Source organism: Oncorhynchus mykiss, chromosome 9 (genome assembly GCF_013265735.2).
Source record: "Oncorhynchus mykiss isolate Arlee chromosome 9, USDA_OmykA_1.1, whole genome shotgun sequence".
NCBI lineage: Eukaryota > Metazoa > Chordata > Actinopteri > Salmoniformes > Salmonidae > Oncorhynchus > Oncorhynchus mykiss.
This window is the reverse complement of record NC_048573.1, coordinates 26,288,913-26,309,891: the sequence shown is the minus strand read 5'-3', so window position 1 is coordinate 26,309,891 and position 20,979 is coordinate 26,288,913. Positions and strand designations below refer to the sequence as shown.

Genomic DNA, 20,979 nt, shown 5'->3' with positions numbered 1-20,979 from the left:
TTTGGGAAGAATTATTTGAATCATCTTGCAAGATTGACATTGCAAACCCTTGGCAAAATCATTTATTTTGTACTCTTGGTAAAGGTTTCAGGACACATCATTATCAGGTGTAGTATTTTTACAATCTGTGGCCAGAATATTGTTTCATAGGTTTCACAATAGAAAAAAATCTAAAATGTACCTTCCACCAAAAGTAGTAATCCGGTAGAATTTGTATCTGGCTGACAGGTAATTGACAGAGATGAATCTTACGTATTTCATCCCGTAGTGGGTTTTTTTGCCCCGCGGCGGAGGTGGGCTGGCCCTTATTTTCTGGCTGGGGCTTGTGCTTTAGTGTTGTATTATTCATTGGACAAATGCTTGTAAATGGAGTAGCCGCGGTGCGCACGGGGGCCGCCCAGTCAACTCGGTGTTTTAGTTTGGGCTCTGCTGGGGCCACCCCTGACAACATTCCCTACAGTAAGTGCTTTAAAAAGAAAGGGAGGTGGGGCGGTGGGGAGGAAAGAGAACAATCATGTGTAATAAAGTGCTGCGTCAACATTACGACCCCTAGCCTTCCCCCTTAATAGCCTTGGCTGGGTTGTAAGGAAACAGGGTCTGAAAGCTCATTTTGAGCTGGACCCCTATGCAACAGGGAGTAAAAAGTGCTTACTACGGCACAACGTATTATCTAATTTTGTCCCCTTGTCCACCCTGTCCTTACCTAGAATTTGAGTTGTGTACAGAAGCTGTGATGCCTGAGAGACCTCCCACGTCCCCTGCATTTTAGATGATGAGGCCATTAGAAGGCTTGTGTAAATGGTAATGCAGTCTGTTTCTTTCTTGTTGCCTGCTTATAGAAAGGCAGGATGATTCAATGATCAAGGGAGTAGAGTGAGGGTTAGGAACAAATTGTGAGAAAGTGTGAGGGAGAAAGAGAATGAACGTAAGAGAGAGGGAGAGTAACAGAGTGAGAAAGAGGAGAGCGAATGGAGGCTCCCAGAGATGTAACCCTAGAGAGATGCACGGGGACCAGCCCATGTATCATTTGAGGACAGACTACAGGAACAACCCAGGGGTGTATTCAGGACCCACTGTGCCGATTCTGTAGCAAAACGTTTCATTTGTTGCAAAAGGTTTTGCAACAGAAACCTTTTCATTCCAAACAGAAATGGTTTTGCAACGAAAGCGAGAGTTTATATTGGACAAATTCAGGTAGGTCCCTCCCCGTTTTGTTTGCTCTGTTTGCTTCCGTTTGGTTCTTAAATGGTAAACGGTTTCTATTGCAAGATGTAATGAATACACCCCAAGACTCCACCGGGCATTGAATGAGAGAGAGTGGAAGAGAGGAAGAAAATAAATAAGGGAGGGGATGAGGAGTCGGAGATCTGTCTTCCAACCGGGGGACCGGACCGAGTTGCATCGTGTCCTGACCTTTTCCTGCACGGATTCCTCTTGGGGGCCTTTAACTGAAATCATCTCAGGAAGTGACCAGAATACAGAGAGAGTGACAGATGTCTCTGACAGAGGTCGGACGCACCCCTTTTCACAGTGGCATTTCTGAAGTGACATTCAGACTCTTCCTTCACCAAGACTAATGACTTGACCCAAGATGGAGACGCACGAGCCGTCCTACCATTAACTCATCTCGGGGTTAACTGTCAGGACGAGAGCGGGGGGTGGCACCGCCACTGAAGATAAACTTTGGGTTGCCAGTGTTGTAAAGTGACCCTCATAAAACTCCCATCAAACCATCATATGATTGGTGAAGCTGGTGGCGGTCAGCAAGTATGTGTGATTGTTTCCATGATGACGCATGGGAAGGTGGACATTTATAGTATATCTAATAACCAGGCTCTGGTCATTTTATTAAATGTTTTACATTTTATTTAACCTTTATTTAACCAGGTAGGCCAGTTGAGAGCAAGTTCTCATTTCCAACTGCGACCTGGCCAAGATAAAGCAAAGCAGTGCGACAAAAACAAAAACACAGAGTTACACATAAACAAACATACAGTCAATAACACAATAGAAACATATATGTACAGTGTGTGCAAATGTAGAAGAGTAGGGAGGTAAGGCAATAAATAGGCAATGGAGGCAAAATATTTACAATTTAGCATTAACACTGGAGTGATATATTTGCAGATGATGATGTGCAAGTAGAGATACTGGGGTGAAAAAGAGCAAGAGGTTAAATAACAATATGAGGATGAGGTAGTTCGGTGTGCTATTTACAGATTGGCTGTGTACAGGTAAAGTGATCGGTAAGCTGCTCTGACAGCTGATGCTTAAAGTTAGTTAGGGAGATTCCAGCTTCAGTGATTTTTGCAATGCGTTCCAGTCATTGGCAGCAGAGAACTGTAAGGAAAGGCGGCCAAAGGAAGTGTTGGCTTTGGGGATGACCAAAGCCAATGCGTGCTATGGGTGGGTGTTGCTATGGTGACCAGTGAGCTGAGATAAGGTGGGGCTTTACCGAGCAAAGGCTTATAGATGACCTGGAGCCAGTGGGTTTGGCGACGAATATGTATTGAGGGCCAGCCAACGAGAGCATACAGGTCGCAGTGGTGGGTAGTATATGGGGCTTTGGTGACAAAACGGATGGCACTGTGATAGACTACATCCAGTTTTCTGAGTAGGAAATAGGAAGCCGATTCTAGATTTAATTTTGGATTGGAGATGCTTAATGTGAGTATGGAAGGAGAGTTTACAGTGTAATCAGACACCTAGGTATTTGTAGTTGTCAGAACCATCCAGAGTAGTGATGTTAGTTGGACGGGCGGGTGTGGGCAACAATTGGTTGAAGAGCATGCATTTAGTTTTACTAGCATTTTAAAGCAGTTGGAGGCCACGGAAGGAGTGTTGTATGGCATTGAAGCTTGTTTGGAGGTGTGTTAACACAGTGTCCAAAGAAGGGCCAGATGTATACAGAATCGTGTCGTCTGCGTAGAGGTGGATCAGAGAATCACCAACAGCAAGAGCGACATCATTGATATATACAGAGAAAAGAGTCAGCCCGATAATTTAACCCTGTGGCACCCCCATAGAGACTGCCAGAGGTCCGGACAACAAGCCCTCCGATTTGACACACTGAACTCTATCTGAGAAGTAGTTGGTGAACCAGGCGAGGCAGTCATTTGAAAAACCAAGGCTATTGAGTCTGCCGATAAGAATACGGTGATTGGGGCCTCCCGGGTGGCGCAGTGGGCGCTGTACTGCAGCGCCAGCTCTGCCACCAGAGACCCTGGGTTCGCGCCCAGGCTCTGTCATAACCGGCCGCGACCGGGAGATCCGTGGGGCGACGCACAATTGGCCTAGCGTCGCCCGGGTTAGGGAGGGGTTATATCCTTGTCTCATTGCGCACTAACCAAGGTTGCCAGGTGCACGGTATTTCCTCCGACACATTGGTGTGGCTGGCTTCCGGGTTGGTTGCACGCTCTGTTAAGAAGCAGTGCGGCTTGGTTGTGTTGTGCATTGGAGGACGCATGACTTTCAACCTTCGTCTCTTACGGGAGTTGTAGCGATGAGACAAGATAGTAGCTACTAAACAATTGGATACCACAAAATTGGGGAGAAAACAGGGTAAAATTCCAAAAATAAATAAATAAAATAAGGTGAGGTCGATGAAGACGGTTATGATATCGTTTAGGACCTTGAGCGTGGCTGAGGTGCACCCATGATCAGCTCGGAAACCAGATTGCATAATGGAGAAGGTACGGTGGCATTCAAAATGGTCGGTGATCTGTTTTGGCTTTCAAAGATTTTAGAAGGGCATGATGGATATAGTTCTAAAACAGTTTGGGTGTAGAGGGGGATGACCGCAGAAGCTTTCCAATCTTTGTGGATCTCAGGCGATACGAAAGAGAGGTTGAACAATTTTTGCTGATAATTATAGAGAGGGTCCAGATTGTCTAGCCCTGCTGATTCGTAGGGATCCAGATTTTGCAGCTCTTTCAGAACATCAGCTGTCTGGATTTGGGTGAAAGAGAAGCGGGGGGCAAGTTGCTGCAGGGGGTCATTCCCTCCCCACTGCCACAACCTCCTATCCCCCCTTTCCTTCCCTCTCCCTCATTCCAACTCTGTAGCAGACCTGGCAACCCACAACCCTTGCTGCCCTTCAACTTTTACTTCAATAATTAACTTAATGGATAGTAAGTGCCTCTTCCCCATCCCCATCAAAGGGATGGAAATCACACAATTGATGGATTAACCGAAGCGCTGCGTGAAATCTCACAGTAAATAGCCCCAACCTTTCTCTGCTGCAACCCGCTGTCTCCGCCCTTTTCTCAATGACTGTTCCCTTTCTCTATAACGTATCACTTCTCCTTTGTCTGGTTGTTCTTTCTGGTCGATCTCTCTCTCTCCACGTCGCCCCTCAGTGAGGACATGTTGTTACCACCACTATCCTCTCTACGCACTGTGACTTGGAAAGAACCAAGCTCCCGTATTGTTATGCAGTTCACGAGCAGAAACAGAAATCTCTTTCTGTTTTTTATTCACACCCAGGAACTATTTGTTTTATGGGAGAACTAGTATTTTGTTTTCTAGATGCAGGGAGTCTGTATACTGCACAAAAGCTCCATCGTCCTGACTATTGATAGCATGCTTGAGTAGTCAGCATACAAGTATTAAGTGTGTTTCGATTGGACCCCCCCCCCCCCCCCCCCCCCGTAACCTTGTGGGGACACACAATTCAGTCCCATTCAAAATGCTATTTTCCCTTACCCTAACCCAAAAACGTAACCTTAACCGTAATCCTGAACCTAACTCTAGCTCCTAACTCTAAAACTAACCCTGGCTTTTAACCCTGACCCTTAATGAAATTCTAACACTAATTCTAACCCAAACCCTAAACCCTAAACCCCCTAGAAATAGCGTTTGACTTCGAGAGGACCAAGAAAATGTCCCCAGTTTGTCCATTTTTTTTGCACTGACCTTGATTAGCGCTAGCCTGCGTATGGGGTCATATTCCCCACAATACAACTTCCCTGTAGGTATATTTACATTTATGCTGGAATTTCCTCGTAGGGAGGAACATGTAATGGAGGGAGAAATGAAAACACGGCGGGAACAAGGGAGGGAGGGATGTTTGTTTTAAGTCTGAAGTGCTCCAGCGCTCCCTCCCGGGCCCCCAAGGCCAGCTGGGGCTTTGTGTAAACAAGGGGAAGTGCAAGCGATGTGTGGCACTCTTTGAGAGAAATATGGCAGTTTTAAACAGCAGCTCCAACCACGGGGTGCCTTCTCCAGTCTTGGAGTGTATTCAATAGAAACCAAAAGGAGGCAAACAGAACGAAACGGGGAGCGACCTACCTAAATTTGTCCAATAAATATGATTTTTTTCGTTGCAAAATGTTTTCAGTTTGTAGTAAAAGTTTTTTAGTTGCAAAACGTTTTGGACCAATGATTACACCCCTGCTGTTTAATGTCTGCCTCCTTCGCTTCTCACTGCACTAGGAAGAGAAGTGACTTGGAGATCTGCACTAGGGATGGGCATTAGAAATTTTGTCACTATTCTAACAGTATCACAAAATTGGATATCCGGATTGTCAAAATAAATGTTTTTTTTGTTAAACTTTTTATAACTTTGGCATATGCTTGATGTGCAGCCTGAGTGACTTGCCCTCTGCTTGCTGCAGCAGCAGTGCACTAGATAGGCAGATGCTAGTGTATGTGTGACATGGGAGGTTTTATTTTTATTTTTATTTTGTATTTCACCTTTATTTAACCAGGTAGGCTAGTTGAGAACAAGTTCTCATTTACATCTGCGACCTGGCCAAGATAAAGCACAGCAGTGTGAACAGACAACACAGAGTTACACATGGAGTAAACAATTAACAAGTCAGTAACACAGTAGAAAAAAAGGGGAGTCTATATACATTGTGTGCAAAAGGCATGAGGAGGTAGGCGAATAATTACAATTTTGCAGATTAACAACACTGGAGTGATAAAGGTGGAAAAGAGAGAGAAAAAGTTACCATTCTCGCACTGTTTAAAATGGTTGCTACCATAGATTATCTATCATACCATCTGGTAACGCTTGTCTTGACTGCATCAAATCAATAGAAACAAGCTAGATATGCTAGCCAGCTAAGTTAGCCAACTAGCTAGCTAGCGAGGCTAATTAATGCTATTTTAATGCACTCACCATCCTTGTCTACAACGGCTCTATTCAGATGCATCTTAATTCTATCCTTTGAATTCCATTTTGCATTGATCAGAAATATCTGCACTGTCAAAGCTGTATTAAAAAGTAGCCAAACAAGCACAAACCGGGTCACGAACGATGTGTTTAAAATACAGCGTTGGTGAAAATAGACCAAATTATTAGAGTGAGGCACATGTGCTACTAACAGCTTATTACACAAAATGAACTTATAGTTGAAGTTGGAAGTGTACGTACACCTCAGCCAAATACATTTAAACTCAGTTTTTCACAATTCCATTTAATCCAAGTAAAGATTCCCTGTCTTAGGTCAGTTAGGATCACCACTTTACTTTAAGAATGTGACATGTCAGAATAATAGTGGAGATAAAGATTTATTTCAGCTTTTTTTCTGTCATCACATTCTCAGTGGGTCAGAAGTTTACTTGCACTCAATTAGTATTTGGTAGCATTGCCTTTAAATTGTTTCACTTGGGTGAAATGTTTCGGGCAGCCTTCCACAAGCTTCCCACAATAAGTTGGGTGCATTTTGGCTCATTCCTCCTGACAGAGCTTGTGTAACTGAGTCAGATTTGTTAGCATGCCTGCACGCAGATTATTTTTCAGTTCTGCCCACAAATTTTCTATGGGATTGAGGTCAGGGCTTTGTGATGGCCACTCCATTTTGCCACAATTTTGGAAATATGCTTGGGGTCATTGTGCATTTGGAAGACCCATTTGCGACCAAGCTTTAACTTCCTGACTGATGTCTGGAGATGTTGCTTCAATATTTGTTTGTTCTCCAAAAAGTACCATCTTTGTCCCCATGTGCAGTTGCAAACTGTAGTTTTACTTTTTAATGGCTGTTGTGGAGCAGTGGCTTCTTCCTTGCTGAGCGGCCTTTCAAGTTATGTCGATATAGGACTCGTTTTTCTGTGGCTATAGATACTTTTGTATCTGTTTCCTCCAGCATCTTCACAAGGTCCTTTGCTGTTGTTCTGGGATTGATTTGCACTTTTCGCACCAAAGCGCATTCATCTCTAGGAGACAGAATGCGTCTCCTTCCTGAGTGGTATGACGGCTGTGTAGTCCCATGGTGTTTATACTTGCGTACTATTGTTTGTACAGATGAACGTGGTACCTTCAGGCGTTTGGATGAACCAGACTTGTAGAGGTCTACAATTTGTTTTCTGAGGTCTTGGCATATTTCTTTTAATTTTCTATGATGTCAATTAAAGAGGTACTGAGTTTGAAGGTAGGCCTTGAAATAAATCCACAGGTACACCTCCAATTGATTCAAATGATGAGCCTACCAGAAGCTTCTAAAGCCTGTAGTATCACTTTTTTAGCTGCAGTATACATATCTCCGTGGCATATTACATAATTAATGCAGCAGCATACAGTACAAGACATTTTTGGACTCACCTTGTGAAGGTGGCGCGGCAGTCCTTTGTGGGCAAATTTAGTCTTTAAACTTCATCATCAAAGTCTGGCATTCCCTGGATTTATGGTGGGAACTCTGGGAAAAAAAACACACAGCCACTCCATTGAATAGCAGGCTAACGTTAGTGGTTGCTTTGCAATGCTTGCAGTTAGTCACTGATTCCTTCCAAACAACTCATTGTTGAATTTGCGATTTCCAACTTGTTGTGTAATCTTTATGGCCGATGAGCACCGACACGTTTTAATCTATAATTTCTCTTCATATGACATGGATTAAAAAGGATTTGACAGTAGATTTTCAATTAAATTCATGATGATTACTGCTAGCTAAGACTTTGAAAGTAAGATGTTGACATGATCAGTCCAATCAAGCTACTGTGCTTATAACGTGATTTAACGTCATTTTATCTATGGCCAATGACCTTGAGCCTTCTTGGAAGGGCATTTGTAATATATCTCTATGGCATGACCCAAAGGGCTGACATTTTGGATGTTTACTTAAACTTGGCGATGACGTACTGTCCCCATGAGTGACAGAACACTGAGCCAATCACGGCGCAATGCTCCTATTTTCTGCCGGCTCGCCCCTCCACAACAGAAAGCACTGATAGAGGCTGAAACACCTGCATTTTGGGACTGCCTTACTCAAGAAAACAAAAAGAGACCATGTTTGTATGCAGCTTTATTAACTGAATATCTTTTTTTTTACATTGTTTAAATACTGATATGTGACAAGTATTAATGCTAAAATAACATGCAAAACAGGCAAGCCGGAAGTTTACATAAACCTTGGCCAAATACATTTAAACTCAGTTTTTCACAATTCCTGACATTTAATCCTAGTAAAAATTCCTTGTCTTAGGTCAGTTAGGATCACCATTTTATTTTAAGAAAGTGAAATGTCAGAATAATAGTAGAGAGTGATTTATTTGAGCTTTTATTTCTTTTGTCAGATTCCCAGTGGTTTAGAAGTTTGCATACACTCAATTAGTAATTGAGTACTTGGTAGCATTGCCCTTTAAATTGTTTAACTTGGGTCAAACGTTTCAGGCAGCCTTCCACAAGCTTCCCACAATAAGTTGGATGAATTTTGGCCCATTCCTCCAGACAGAGCCTGTGTAACTGAGTCAGGTTTGTAGGCCTCCGTGCTCACACACGCTTTTTCAGTTCTGCCCACACATTTTATATAGGTTTGAGGTTTGTGATGGCCACTCCAATACCTTGAATGTGTTGTCTTAAGCCATTTTTTCTGGTATTTTTTTTTTTTTTTTTTTTTTGCCCAAGATGGCATAGCAGTTCAGACGTATTTTTGTCCTCGTCCTGTCGTGTCCCGTATATATATATATATATATATATATATATATATATATATATATATATATATTTACAACTTTTTTTTCACATACATTTTTAATTTTCCAAAAACTCATCTTCAGAACACTCTCCTGCAATCCGCTTCACCAATTTATATTTGTATAAAAAAGTATTATTTACCTCAGATCTGTGATCCTCCGAGAGGCTAGCCAGAAATTAGCCAGAAGCTAGCCGGGAGCTAGCCAGAAGCTGGTCCAGAAGCTACTCTGAAGCTGGTTCAGGGGCTAGTTCAGAAGCTAGTTAGCTTATTTACTGGCTAATCGTTGGTACTCAGCTGACCACGGTTTGTGGTCATCGGCTGTCCTTCGGCTCGAGAATCTATCGGCAGTTTTGTACGGCGCGGTGCAGCGCAGCGCGGCTCGGAGCGGAACATATCGGACCAATTTTTCTCTCCATGTCCCTGGATTTCGGCCGCTGGCTCTGGACGTCCATGCCTGGATCTCGCAGCTAGCTAGCTGCTATCCGTGTGACTATCGGCTTTCGTCGATTCCGGAGCTAACATCAATTGTTCCGGAGCTAGCCAGCTGAAGAGTTCCATCAATCACTCCTGGGCTGCAGTCACCTATCCGGACCCGTTTTGCTGCCTGCGCGGAGCCCCACCGGGCCTTCACGGCTGGACTGCCGACGTTGTCTACCCGAGGGAGTTGTCCGGCTGGCTCCTCCGGCGCAACGTTGCCTGGGCGCCCATCTGCGGCCTGCTAGCCGTTGGCTATCTTATCGGCTGCTATCTGAATAGACAATCGGACAATTTTTATTTTATTTTATTTTTATGTATTTATTTATTTTTCTTCTTGGGCCTCTATAACTATATCTATTGTTTTTATTTTTGTTGTTGGTGTGTGATTTGGATTAATCCCCTCTACCACACGGAAACCCACTAATCTACTGACGGAACGCAAGAGTTGGCTAACAACAGACCTCCATCCTATGCTAGCTTGCTCCTATGCTAGCTTGCTTCCGATTTAGCTGTCTAAATCGCTGTGACCCCCAACCAACCTCTCCACTCACTGGACCCTTTTGATCACTCGACTGAGCATGCCTCTCCTTAATGTCAATATGCCTTGTCCATTGCTGTTCTGGTTAGTGTTTATTGGCTTATTTCACTGTAGAGCCTCTAGTCCTGCTCATTATACCTTATCCAACCTATTAGTTCCACCACCCACACATGCAATGACATCTCCTGGTTTCAATGATGTTTCTAGAGACAATATCTCTCTCTTCATCACTCAATACCTAGGTTTACCTCCACTGTATTCACATCCTACCTTACCTTTGTCTGTACATTATACCTTGATGCTATTTTATCGACCCCAGAAACCTCCTTTTTACTCTCTGTTCCAGACGTTCTAAACGACCAATTCTTATTGCTTTTAGCCGCACCCTTATTCTCCTCCTACTCTGTTCATCTAGCGATGTAGAGGTGAATCCAGGCCCTGCAGTGCCTAGCTCCACTCCTATTCCCCAGGCGCTCTCTTTTGACGACTTCTGTAACCGTAATAGCCTTGGTTTCATGCATGTTAACATTAGAAGCCTCCTCCCTAAGTTTGTTCTATTCACTGCTTTAGCACACTCTGCCAACCCGGATGTTCTAGCTGTGTCTGAATCCTGGCTTAGGAAGACCACCAAAAATTCAGACATTTTAATTCCAAACTACAACATTTTCAGACAAGATAGAACTGCCAAAGGGGGCGGTGTTGCAATCTACTGCAAAGATAGCCTTCAGAGTTCTGTCCTACTATCCAGGTCTGTACCCAAACAATTTGAACTTCTACTTTTAAAAATCCACCTCTCTAAAAACAAGTCTCTCACCGTTGCCGCCTGCTATAGACCACCCTTTGCCCCCAGCTGTGCTCTGGACACCATACTGATTGCCCCCCATCTTTCTTCAGAGCTTGTGCTGCTAGGCGACCTAAACTGGAACATGCTTAACACCCCAGCCATCCTACAATCTAAACTTGATGCCCTCAACCTCACACAAATTATCAATGAACCTACCAGGTACCTCCCCAATGCCTTAAACACGGGCACCCTCATAGATATCATCCTAACCAACTTACCCTCTAAATACACCTCTGCTGTTTTCAACCAAGATCTCAGCGATCACTGCCTCATTGCCTGCATCCGTAATGGGTCAGCGGTCAAACGACCTCCACTCATCACTGTAAAACGCTCCCTGAAACACTTCAGCGAGCAGGCCTTTCTAATCGACCTGGCCGGGGTATCCTGGAAGGATATTGATCTCATCCCGTCAGTAGAGGATGCCTGGATATTTTTTTTAAATGCCTTCCTAACCATCTTAAATAAACATGCCCCATTCAAGAAATTTAGAACCAGGAACAGATATAGCCCTTGGTTCTCCCCAGACCTGACTGCCCTTAACCAACACAAAAACATCCTATGGCGTTCTGCATTAGCATCGAACAGCCCCCGTGATTTGCAGCTGTTCAGGGAAGCTAGAAACCATTATACACAGGCAGTTAGAAAAGCCAAGGCTAGCTTTTTCAAGCAGAAATTTGCTTCCTGCAACACTAACTCAAAAAAGTTCTGGGACACTGTAAAGTCCATGGAGAATAAGAACACCTCCTCCCAAATGCCCACTGCACTGAAGATAGGAAACACTGTCACCACTGATAAATCCACCATAATTGAGAATTTCAATAAGCATTTTTCTACGGCTGGCAATGCTTTCCACCTGGCTACTCCTACCCCGGTCAACAGCACTGCACCCCCCACAACAACTCGCCCAAGCCTTCCCCATTTCTCCTTCTCCCAAATCTGCTCAGCTGATGTTCTGAATGAGCTGCAAAATCTGGACCCCTACAAATCAGCCGGGCTAGACAATCTGGACCCTCTCTTTCTAAAATGATCTGCCAAAATTGTTGCCACCCCTATTACTAGCCTGTTCAACCTCTCTTTCGTGTCGTCTGAGATTCCCAAAGATTGGAAAGCAGCTGCGGTCATCCCCCTCTTCAAAGGGGGTGACACTCTTGACCCAAACTGCTACAGACCTATATCTATCCTACCATGCCTTTCTAAGGTCTTCGAAAGCCAAGTCAACAAACAGATTACCGACCATTTCGAATCTCACCATACCTTCTCTGCTATGCAATCTGGTTTCAGAGCTGGTCATGGGTGCACCTCAGCCACGCTCAAGGTCCTAAATGATATCTTAACCGCCATCGATAAGAAACATCACTGTGCAGCCGTATTCATTGATCTGGCCAAGGCTTTCGACTCTGTCAATCACCACATCCTCATCGGCAGACTCGACAGCCTTGGTTTCTCAAATGATTGCCTCCCCTGGTTCAACAACTACTTCTCTGATAGAGTTCAGTGTGTCAAATCGGAGGGTCTGCTGTCCGGACCTCTGGCAGTCTCTATGGGGGTGCCACAGGGTTCAATTCTTGGACCGACTCTCTTCTCTGTATACATCAATGAGGTCGCTCTTGCTGCTGGTGAGTCTCTGATCCACCTCTACGCAGACGACACGATTCTGTATACTTCTGGCCCTTCTTTGGACACTGTGTTAACAACCCTCCAGGCAAGCTTCAATGCCATACAACTCTCCTTCCGTGGCCTCCAATTGCTCTTAAATACAAGTAAAACTAAATGCATGCTCTTCAACCGATCGCTACCTGTACCTACCCGCCTGTCCAACATTACTACTCTGGACGGCTCTGACTTAGAATACGTGGACAACTACAAATACTTAGGTGTCTGGTTAGACTGTAAACTCTCCTTCCAGACCCATATCAAACATCTGCAATCCAAAGTTAAATCTAGAATTGGCTCCCTATTTCGCAACAAAGCATCCTTCACTCATGCTGCCAAACATACCCTTGTAAAACTGACCATCCTACCAATCCTCGACTTTGGCGATGTCATTTACAAAATAGCCTCCAATACCCTACTCAACAAATTGGATGCAGTCTATCACAGTGCAATCCGTTTTGTCACCAAAGCCCCATATACTACCCACCATTGCGACCTGTACGCTCTCGTTGGCTGGCCCTCGCTTCATACTCGTCGCCAAACCCACTGGCTCCATGTCATCTACAAGACCCTGCTAGGTAAAGTCCCCCCTTATCTCAGCTCGCTGGTCACCATTGCATCTCCCACCTGTAGCACACGCTCCAGCAGGTATATCTCTCTAGTCACCCCCAAAACCAATTATTTCTTTGGCCGCCTCTCCTTCCAGTTCTCTGCTGCCAATGACTGGAACGAACTACAAAAATCTCTGAAACTGGAAACACTTATCTCCCTCACTAGCTTTAAGCACCAACTGTCAGAGCAGCTCACAGATTACTGCACCTGTACATAGCCCACCTATAATTTGGCCCAAACAACTACCTCTTTCCCTACTGTATTTCATTTATTTATTTATTTTGCTCCTTTGCACCCCATTATTTTTATTTCTACTTTGCACATTCTCCCATTGCAAATCTACCATTCCAGTGTTTTACTTGCTATATTGTATTTACTTTGCCACCATGGCCTTTTTGCCTTTACCTCCCTTATCCCACCTCATTTGCTCACATCGTATATAGACTTGTTTATACTGTATTATTGACTGTATGTTTGTTTTACTCCATGTGTAACTCTGTGTCGTTGTATGTGTCGAACTGCTTTGCTTTATCTTGGCCAGGTCGCAATTGTAAATGAGAACTTGTTCTCAACTTGCCTACCTGGTTAAATAAAGGTGAAATAAAATAAATAAAAATAAATAAAAATAAAAGTATGCTTGGGGTGATTGTCTATTTGGAAGACCCATTTGTGACCAATCTTTAACTTCCTGACTGATGTCTTGAGATGTTGCTTCAATATATCTACATACATTTGTGGAGTGGTTGAAAAACAGGTTTTAATGACTCCAACCTAAGTGTATGTAAACTTCCTACTATATATAGTTTTTTTGTTTGTTGCTAAGATGTGGCATTAACAGCAAGCTACACAGGTGAAACGCAGGCTACCTGCAAGTCTTTTTTATGGGGCGCAAGTGATGAAAGCTACATTCCAAAAGTTTGTTTTATTAAATGAAGAATGTCAAATGGCATACTATGTACTTGCATGCAGCAATGTCGCATGGATAATTTTCATGGTTAAAATAGGCGTATCACTGTTTTTCTCCCAAAAAATGGTACACTCTCACAAGTAATCGAATGCAAATGTCCATTCAGATATTCGATTAATCAATTAACTGTGCCTGTGGCACTCCAGGAGCAAGGTTGCCTTCCCCTGGTCTATAAGCTATTAGAGCTCTCCTCTGATTCAAAAGAAGACAGGAGTAGCCCTCTACACCAGTTGTCCTCAGAGGCACTTAGCCAAGGCCATGAATCAAAACCTCCCACTTCAGGTCCTGCTGCCGCCTTGCGCCAGATGATATTAAATATTGAAATGGTTTTCGTCTCACAAGATCGGCGTCGCTCTTTATTTATTCCGCTTAAAGAAGAAAGGCTGACCCCCATAACCGCCAGTACCCCCTCCTCCACTTCCCCTCCATCCCCACCCTTCCCGGCGCCTGCCTGTCTTCGTCTCTCATGCCTTATTCAATCGCTCACTCCTCTCTTTCTTCACCTTACTTTGTTGTCTGTTTTCTACTGGTATCCTACATCTCTGCATTGCTGATGTGACAATCTCCCTTGTACTGTTGATGTCGGCCAAAGGTTGACACAGATGCACAAAGAACTGTTTCGACACTACAAAATCAATTAACTGTTCATGTATTTATGTATTTGCTTAGCCGTAACTTTATCACAGATTATTGGGGGGGGGGGGGGGGGGGGGGGGGGGATATGGTGAAGGTGGGAAGCAGGCCCTATGCTCACAGGTACTTTGTTCCTGGCAGGCAGGCTGGAAGGCAGGCAGCTAGCCAGACGGAGTGGTCTCACAGGCATGTACGGGCCATCACGTCCCCGTAATGAATGCCTAACGGGTGCTATAACCCCCCTTCTCCCCTCCTCTCCCCCTAGCCCCTCTACTGTAAGCCCTGTGTGCCTGTGATTCTTCTCAACAGAAGAACTCAAAACACAGCCTGAGACAAGTCTCTTAATAGCACAAAAAAAACATGTGGAACACTTTCTGTGACCAAGAAGTCAAACAAGGTTGGTAGAATAGATTTAAAAAGAACTGTGAGACAAAGAGCAAGTGAGAGGCAGAGATGTCTAATATGACGAGGAAGAGGACAGGTGAAAGTATTCTCCGTGTGTAGGAGGAGATGATTGCGTCACTGCCTAGTCGCTTGGGGTATGCCATGTGGAAAATAAGTGTCAGGAAAGGGGCACGCACACAGAGAGACACACACACACACACCCCGACAAACTTCAACTCCACCTCATAACTCACAAGTGCTTGTGTATATTAGTTTGTTTTATTCTGCCTATGCTGTGTGACAAAATCACTAAGGTATACTTTTTGTTTTTTTGTTTTTTTTTACTTTTATGACTGCCAGTAGAATGTATTAATGGATGGCAAGGGAAGCCAGGCTTCCCCCCAAAAATTACCAAGAACACAATTAAATAATTTATCTTTTGATTTATCTTTTGTCTCATAACTTTCCTTCAATTCGCAAGAGGCAGAACGTATCTCACCGGATAAAGCTTCTGAGTGAGTGAAACAGCTCCTCTCTATCTCAGTATGTGTAGGCCATCTATTTGATGCTGTCTGGTCAAAAGGAGTATGACACTGTTACACCCCCCCCCCCCCCCCCCCCCCCCCCCCCCCCCCCCCCCCCCCCCCCCCCCCCCCCCCCCCCCCCCCCCCCCCCCCCCCCCATAACATTGAATGCAAGGGAAGTCAGCAAGCATTTGGCTCCTCTTTAAAACAAAACAAAAAGATCTGCGTTGAGCTCATCTGAATGCACCAAAGAAGCCAGTTTGGACTTGGCTTCACACCAATCACAAACCAAACGTAATTTACAGATACATCTTGAATTGTTTCATCTCATTGTGTCGTTTTCCTCTGGTGACGAACTAGTTGGAAACATTAACTTGCTTGACCATGCTGTAGTAGGTTATGCAACTGTCTGTTTGTGGACTTCCCTGGACAGATGCTGCTCTCCAGTTTTGTGATGAATTTAGGCCTATATATCACGGTGCATAGGGATATTAACTAACATAGAGGAAAGAACACAATTATCACAACACATAGGTTGTAATATGGATTTTTTTTTCCTGGCTTAGCTTCCTCAGTGATTTTACCACACACCACTACTGCTGAATACCTTCTATCAAGACCGAACAAGTAGATGCGCAATGGATTATGGTCATTGTAGTTACCGTAATTACCACATTTTCTGTGCTAAACTATGTAGAATATTGGCCTGTTGGAAACTACATCTCACTACTACTTCCCACAGTCCAGGCTGGATTGTATTTATCTCTAGAGAAACTGTGCAATCTGTTCACAGAAAAAAAACAAAGGAAATTGATTTCAAAGAATTGAACTGATGCCATTCAATTAGGTGTTTAAAAACCGGTTAATCGCTCAGCACTACCTCTGTGTCTTCAGCTAATGGCACCACACTTCCCAGTCTCCTCTTCGACATCAGTCGTCTGTATCACTGTCTGTCCACTCCAGCTCCATCCCTGGGTGACATGGTGAGATCCAGTTACAGCAGCAGTCAGGGTACAGCGGTCAAGGAGAAACGTCATCACAGTGACAGTGGAGAGAGTCCATCAGGAAGTGTCCCAGAGAGAGAGAAGGGGAGTGTGCCCTCGCCTACCTCCCCTGGGCCTTATCAGAAAGAGAGCCGGGCGGGGTGAGAGACAGAGAAGAAAGAAAGAAAGACGGAGAAAGACAGCAATGTGATGCATCTCTCTCATTCTTCCTCTCTGACTTTCCTCTTCAGTAATATCTTACTATTGCCATTCGCTATCCACCTCTGGGCCTCCTCAAAGAGAAAGAAAGAGAAATGGAGAGAGCCGGAGAGAAGGATATATTTTGTGTGGGCGTTGGTCTTACAGGTGTAGGATAATAATTTGACCTATATTGTCACAGAAAAAAATAATCCTCCTGCAATGGGATTTGAACGTTTAGTCCCTAATGTTACATGGTCCCATGTGGCTCAGTTGGTAGAGCATGGTACTTGCAATGCCAAGGTTGTGGGTTTGATTCCCACAGGGGACCAGTATGAAAATGTATGTTACTTGATCAGTGGTTAGGCTATTAGCTGGCCAAAAGTAGGCTACTTGAAAAGTGAAATAATGTAATGTGATTTTTCAGTTAAATATTATTTGTGTAAGTCACAAAGCTCATCTGCATTTCCTGCAGTGCAGGAAAAGTCTCAGCAACAAACGAGGGATCAAATTAAGATCTTACATCTGTATAACTCATCCCCTCACTGGAGAAGATGTGGTGGGGGGGACCAGGGGCTAGAAGGTGAGATGAGTTTGAGATGCAGCATGTCACTCAGGGCTCCAGCCCAAGCCTCAAATTCATGAAGTGGATGCTCATCTATGTGAGGGTGAGAGAGCGAAGTGACTCATTGTTTTAATGAGTCACACGCTCCCGAGCTACATTCCTCGATGACCCTAATATACTGTACTGGCTGCATTCCCTCTCTTCCTTCTTACCATATTCACTCTCTATTCTCTCTCTCTCTCTCTCTCTCTTCTCTCTTTCTTTCTGTACTCTCCAACCCATAGCTCTCCTCTTGTTCCCAATGCCTTTCTTCTTTGCGAGACCATCTTTTGTTCAATCTCTCCTTTTTTCCTCCTCTCTGTCCCGTTCTCTCTCGCAATCTTTCACTGGGGAATCGTTTTTTTTTCCTTCATTTTCATTGACTGACCAAAAAGGTGTCACTTTGCAGATATCCAGTCGTCCTTCAAGGACTTTGGATGCTAACAAGCTTAGGCAGCCAGGAGCGGTGAAATACACGAGGCTTATGGCATTGTAGCAAAACATCTCTCTGGAACACTGGTCCATAGTCGGCCAATAGTAATTGTAATTATTAAAACCACTCAAATGGTAAAGAGAGGCTATGCTCTGTCTGAATCCAGATACTGACCACAGGTCAACTGGATCTTAATGCCGTCCACCCTGACGACCTGCATCACTGACCTGAGGACAGTTGGCAAGAATATGATCATGCCTAAGGAAATTCCCAACAGCTCAGTGCCTGTAGGGCTTTCTTATCACTAGCCAACACCCCTCTCACCCTTCAACCTCTCACCCTTCAAGCCCCTCCTCCTCCCACCCGCTTTTGACTAGGTGCTCCCCGTAATTGTTCTTTAAGGGGCCGCGTTCTTTTTGTGTGCATTACAATCAGCTCCAGACGCAATTAGCTGGCTCGGGGGCTGCCCGTGTTCACCCGGAGAATGGGTCATAAATAATAAGTAATGGGCCCAAATGAGGCTGTTGGTTATCGGTCGGACTGGACGTGGGTGGCCAGTGGCATAGTGAGTATGCTCTGGAGTAATTGCACTCGGCTGTGAATAATCCATACTGAAGAACAGGAGCAACAGAGTGAAGATAAGGGTGGGGATAGCGAGGGATGAGGGCGGTGGTAGAAGAGGATAGAGGGACGGGGAATCATGCGGAGAAAGGAGTGGACAATTCAAATGTGCCTCCATCAGGTAAGCGATGTCGCAGAGGGCCTAATCGTCGACAGGTGGAGGTTACGGGACGGGACGGGGGGATTTGTAATGAGGTACTCTGGATGAAGCTTCAGAATGGCTTCATAGCTAACATGTAGTAGACCTCTTAGTTCTAGCATAGCCTTGACATACTCCCCTAATACCACTCTACACACACATTCATACTTTTACACACACACACACACACACACACACACACACACACACACACACACACACACACACACACACACACACACACACACACACACACACAGACACACACACGCACACACACACACACACACACACACACACACACACACACACACACAGACACACACACACACACACGGATGTCCCAGCCTCTCCTCTGTAAGTAGATGCACATATAAATGTAGCTGTGGACTCCCATCTCTGATCAAATGCTTTATCTCCTGACACTGTCGTGACTCATTAAATCAGTAACACGCTAGCGAAGGCAAGCTCTGCAGTAGCACTACAGCACACTCCCTTCCACTTTAAATCCAGCACAGTTTTGCTTTGGCACTGCGCTGCACCCATTTTTCACACTTACCTCTTGGCAAGCATCTCCCAAAAACCCAAGCTTCCCGAGAAGGAGAAGAGAGATAAAAGCCTCCGTTTTGGTCTGTGATGGTTCCTACTGTTGTAGCCCCCCTATTGTAGAAGTGAGTGTGTCTGTTGACTCGATCGCACTGTGTAGGGCTGGGCGATATACTCTATTTAAACATACCGGTATTAATGCATGGACCGGTTTGGGTTTTTACTTTACCTTCTATGACCGTACTTCTGTGTTTGGTTTGTTAGATGTGATAACCTACTCCGCACAGTGTAACAAAATGGTAGATCATACACTGCATTTTAGAGGAACAATGGGAAAATAATTCTGCTTTGAAAGTTGATAAACTTGTAGACTCACTTTTGAGAAAATGGCCTTTGAATGTTTTGGTATTTAGTGAAGAGCTACATCCATTGTCTACATCCATTCAGCATCGTTTACCGTTCACACACTCTTAAGCTTTAGCCCCACCCATCTCGTTTCGCTATTGATGCGTTCAGAGCGCACACTTGACGCTCTGGCCGATGATTTGTTTACCTCTGGATAACATGAAAGCAGTTTGGGAAACACAAGTGTTTTTCTTCATTTGTACTATTTTCTAAATTTAGAATAATAGTGAAGACATCAAAACTAATAACACAAATAACACATATGAAATCATGTAGTAACCCAACAAATGTTAAAACAAAATATATTTTATATTTGAGATTCTTCAAAGTAGCCACCCTTTGCCTTGATGACAGCTTTGCACACTCATGGCATTCTCTCAACCAGCTACACCTGGAATGCTTGAAGGAGTTCCCACATATGCTGAGCACTTGTTGGCTGCTTTTCCTTCACTCTGCGGTCCAACTCATCCAAAACCATCTCAGTTGGGTTGAGGTCGGGTGATTGTGGAGGCCAGATCAAATGATGCAGCACACCATCACCATCTCCTTCTTGGTCAAATATCCCTTACACAACCTGGAGGTGTGTTGGGTCATTGTCCTGTTGAAAAACAAATGCCAGTCCCACTAAACACAAACCAGATGGGATGGTGTATCGCTGCAGAATGCTGTGGTAGCCATGCTGGTTAAGTGTGCCTTGAATTCTAAATAAATCACACACAGTGTCACCAGCAATGCACCACACGCTTCCGGGTGGGAACCACACATGCAGAGATCATCCGTTCACCTACTCTTAATTTTTATTTTATTTAACCGTTATTTATCTAGGCAAGTCCGTTAAGAACAAATTCTTATTTACAATGACGGCCTACCCTGGCCAAACCCGGACGACGCTGGGTCAACGCCGCCCTATGGGACTCCCAATCAGAGGCAGTTGGGATACAGCCTGGAATATAACCAGGGTCTGTAGTGACGCCTCTAGCACTGAGATGCAGTGCTTTAGACCGCTGCACCACTCAGGAGCCAATGACTTGCGTCTCACATGCGTCTCACAAAGACACAGTGGTTGGAACCAAAAATCTCAGATTTGGACTCATCAGACCAAAGGACAGATTGCCACCTGTCTAATGTCCATTGCTCATGTTTCTTGGCCCAAGCAAGTCTCTTATTATTGGTGTCCTGTAGTAGTGGTTTCTTTCCAGCAAATCAACGATAAAGGCTTGATTCAAGCAGTCTCCTCTGAACATTTGATGCTGAGATCTCTGTTACTTGACCTCTGTGAAGCATTTATTTGGGCTGCAATGTCTGAGGCTGGTAACTCTAATGAACTTATCCTCTGCAGCAGAGGGGGGGGGGGGTGACAACTTTGTCTTAATCCGCAGCTAAACGTGATGGTTAAGAGATTTTTTGCCTTCAGTGTATGTTAGGCGTGTGTATTACAAACACACACACACACACACACACACAAATACGCAGCAAAACTCCCCTCCGTAGGTTGATCTG

General features: G+C 44.4%; 1 protein-coding gene and 1 non-coding gene across 7 annotated transcripts in view; both read left to right on the top strand.

Annotated features, from left to right (window-relative positions):
* LOC110531840 (neurexin-2) overlaps positions 1-20,979 on the top strand; it is a 1,034,463-nt gene that overhangs the window by 590,561 nt on the left and 422,923 nt on the right. The gene's annotated exons all lie outside the window — the stretch shown is intronic.
* trnaa-ugc lies at positions 16,988-17,063 on the top strand. Its single transcript has one exon. It is a non-coding gene; the product is annotated as a tRNA-Ala (tRNA).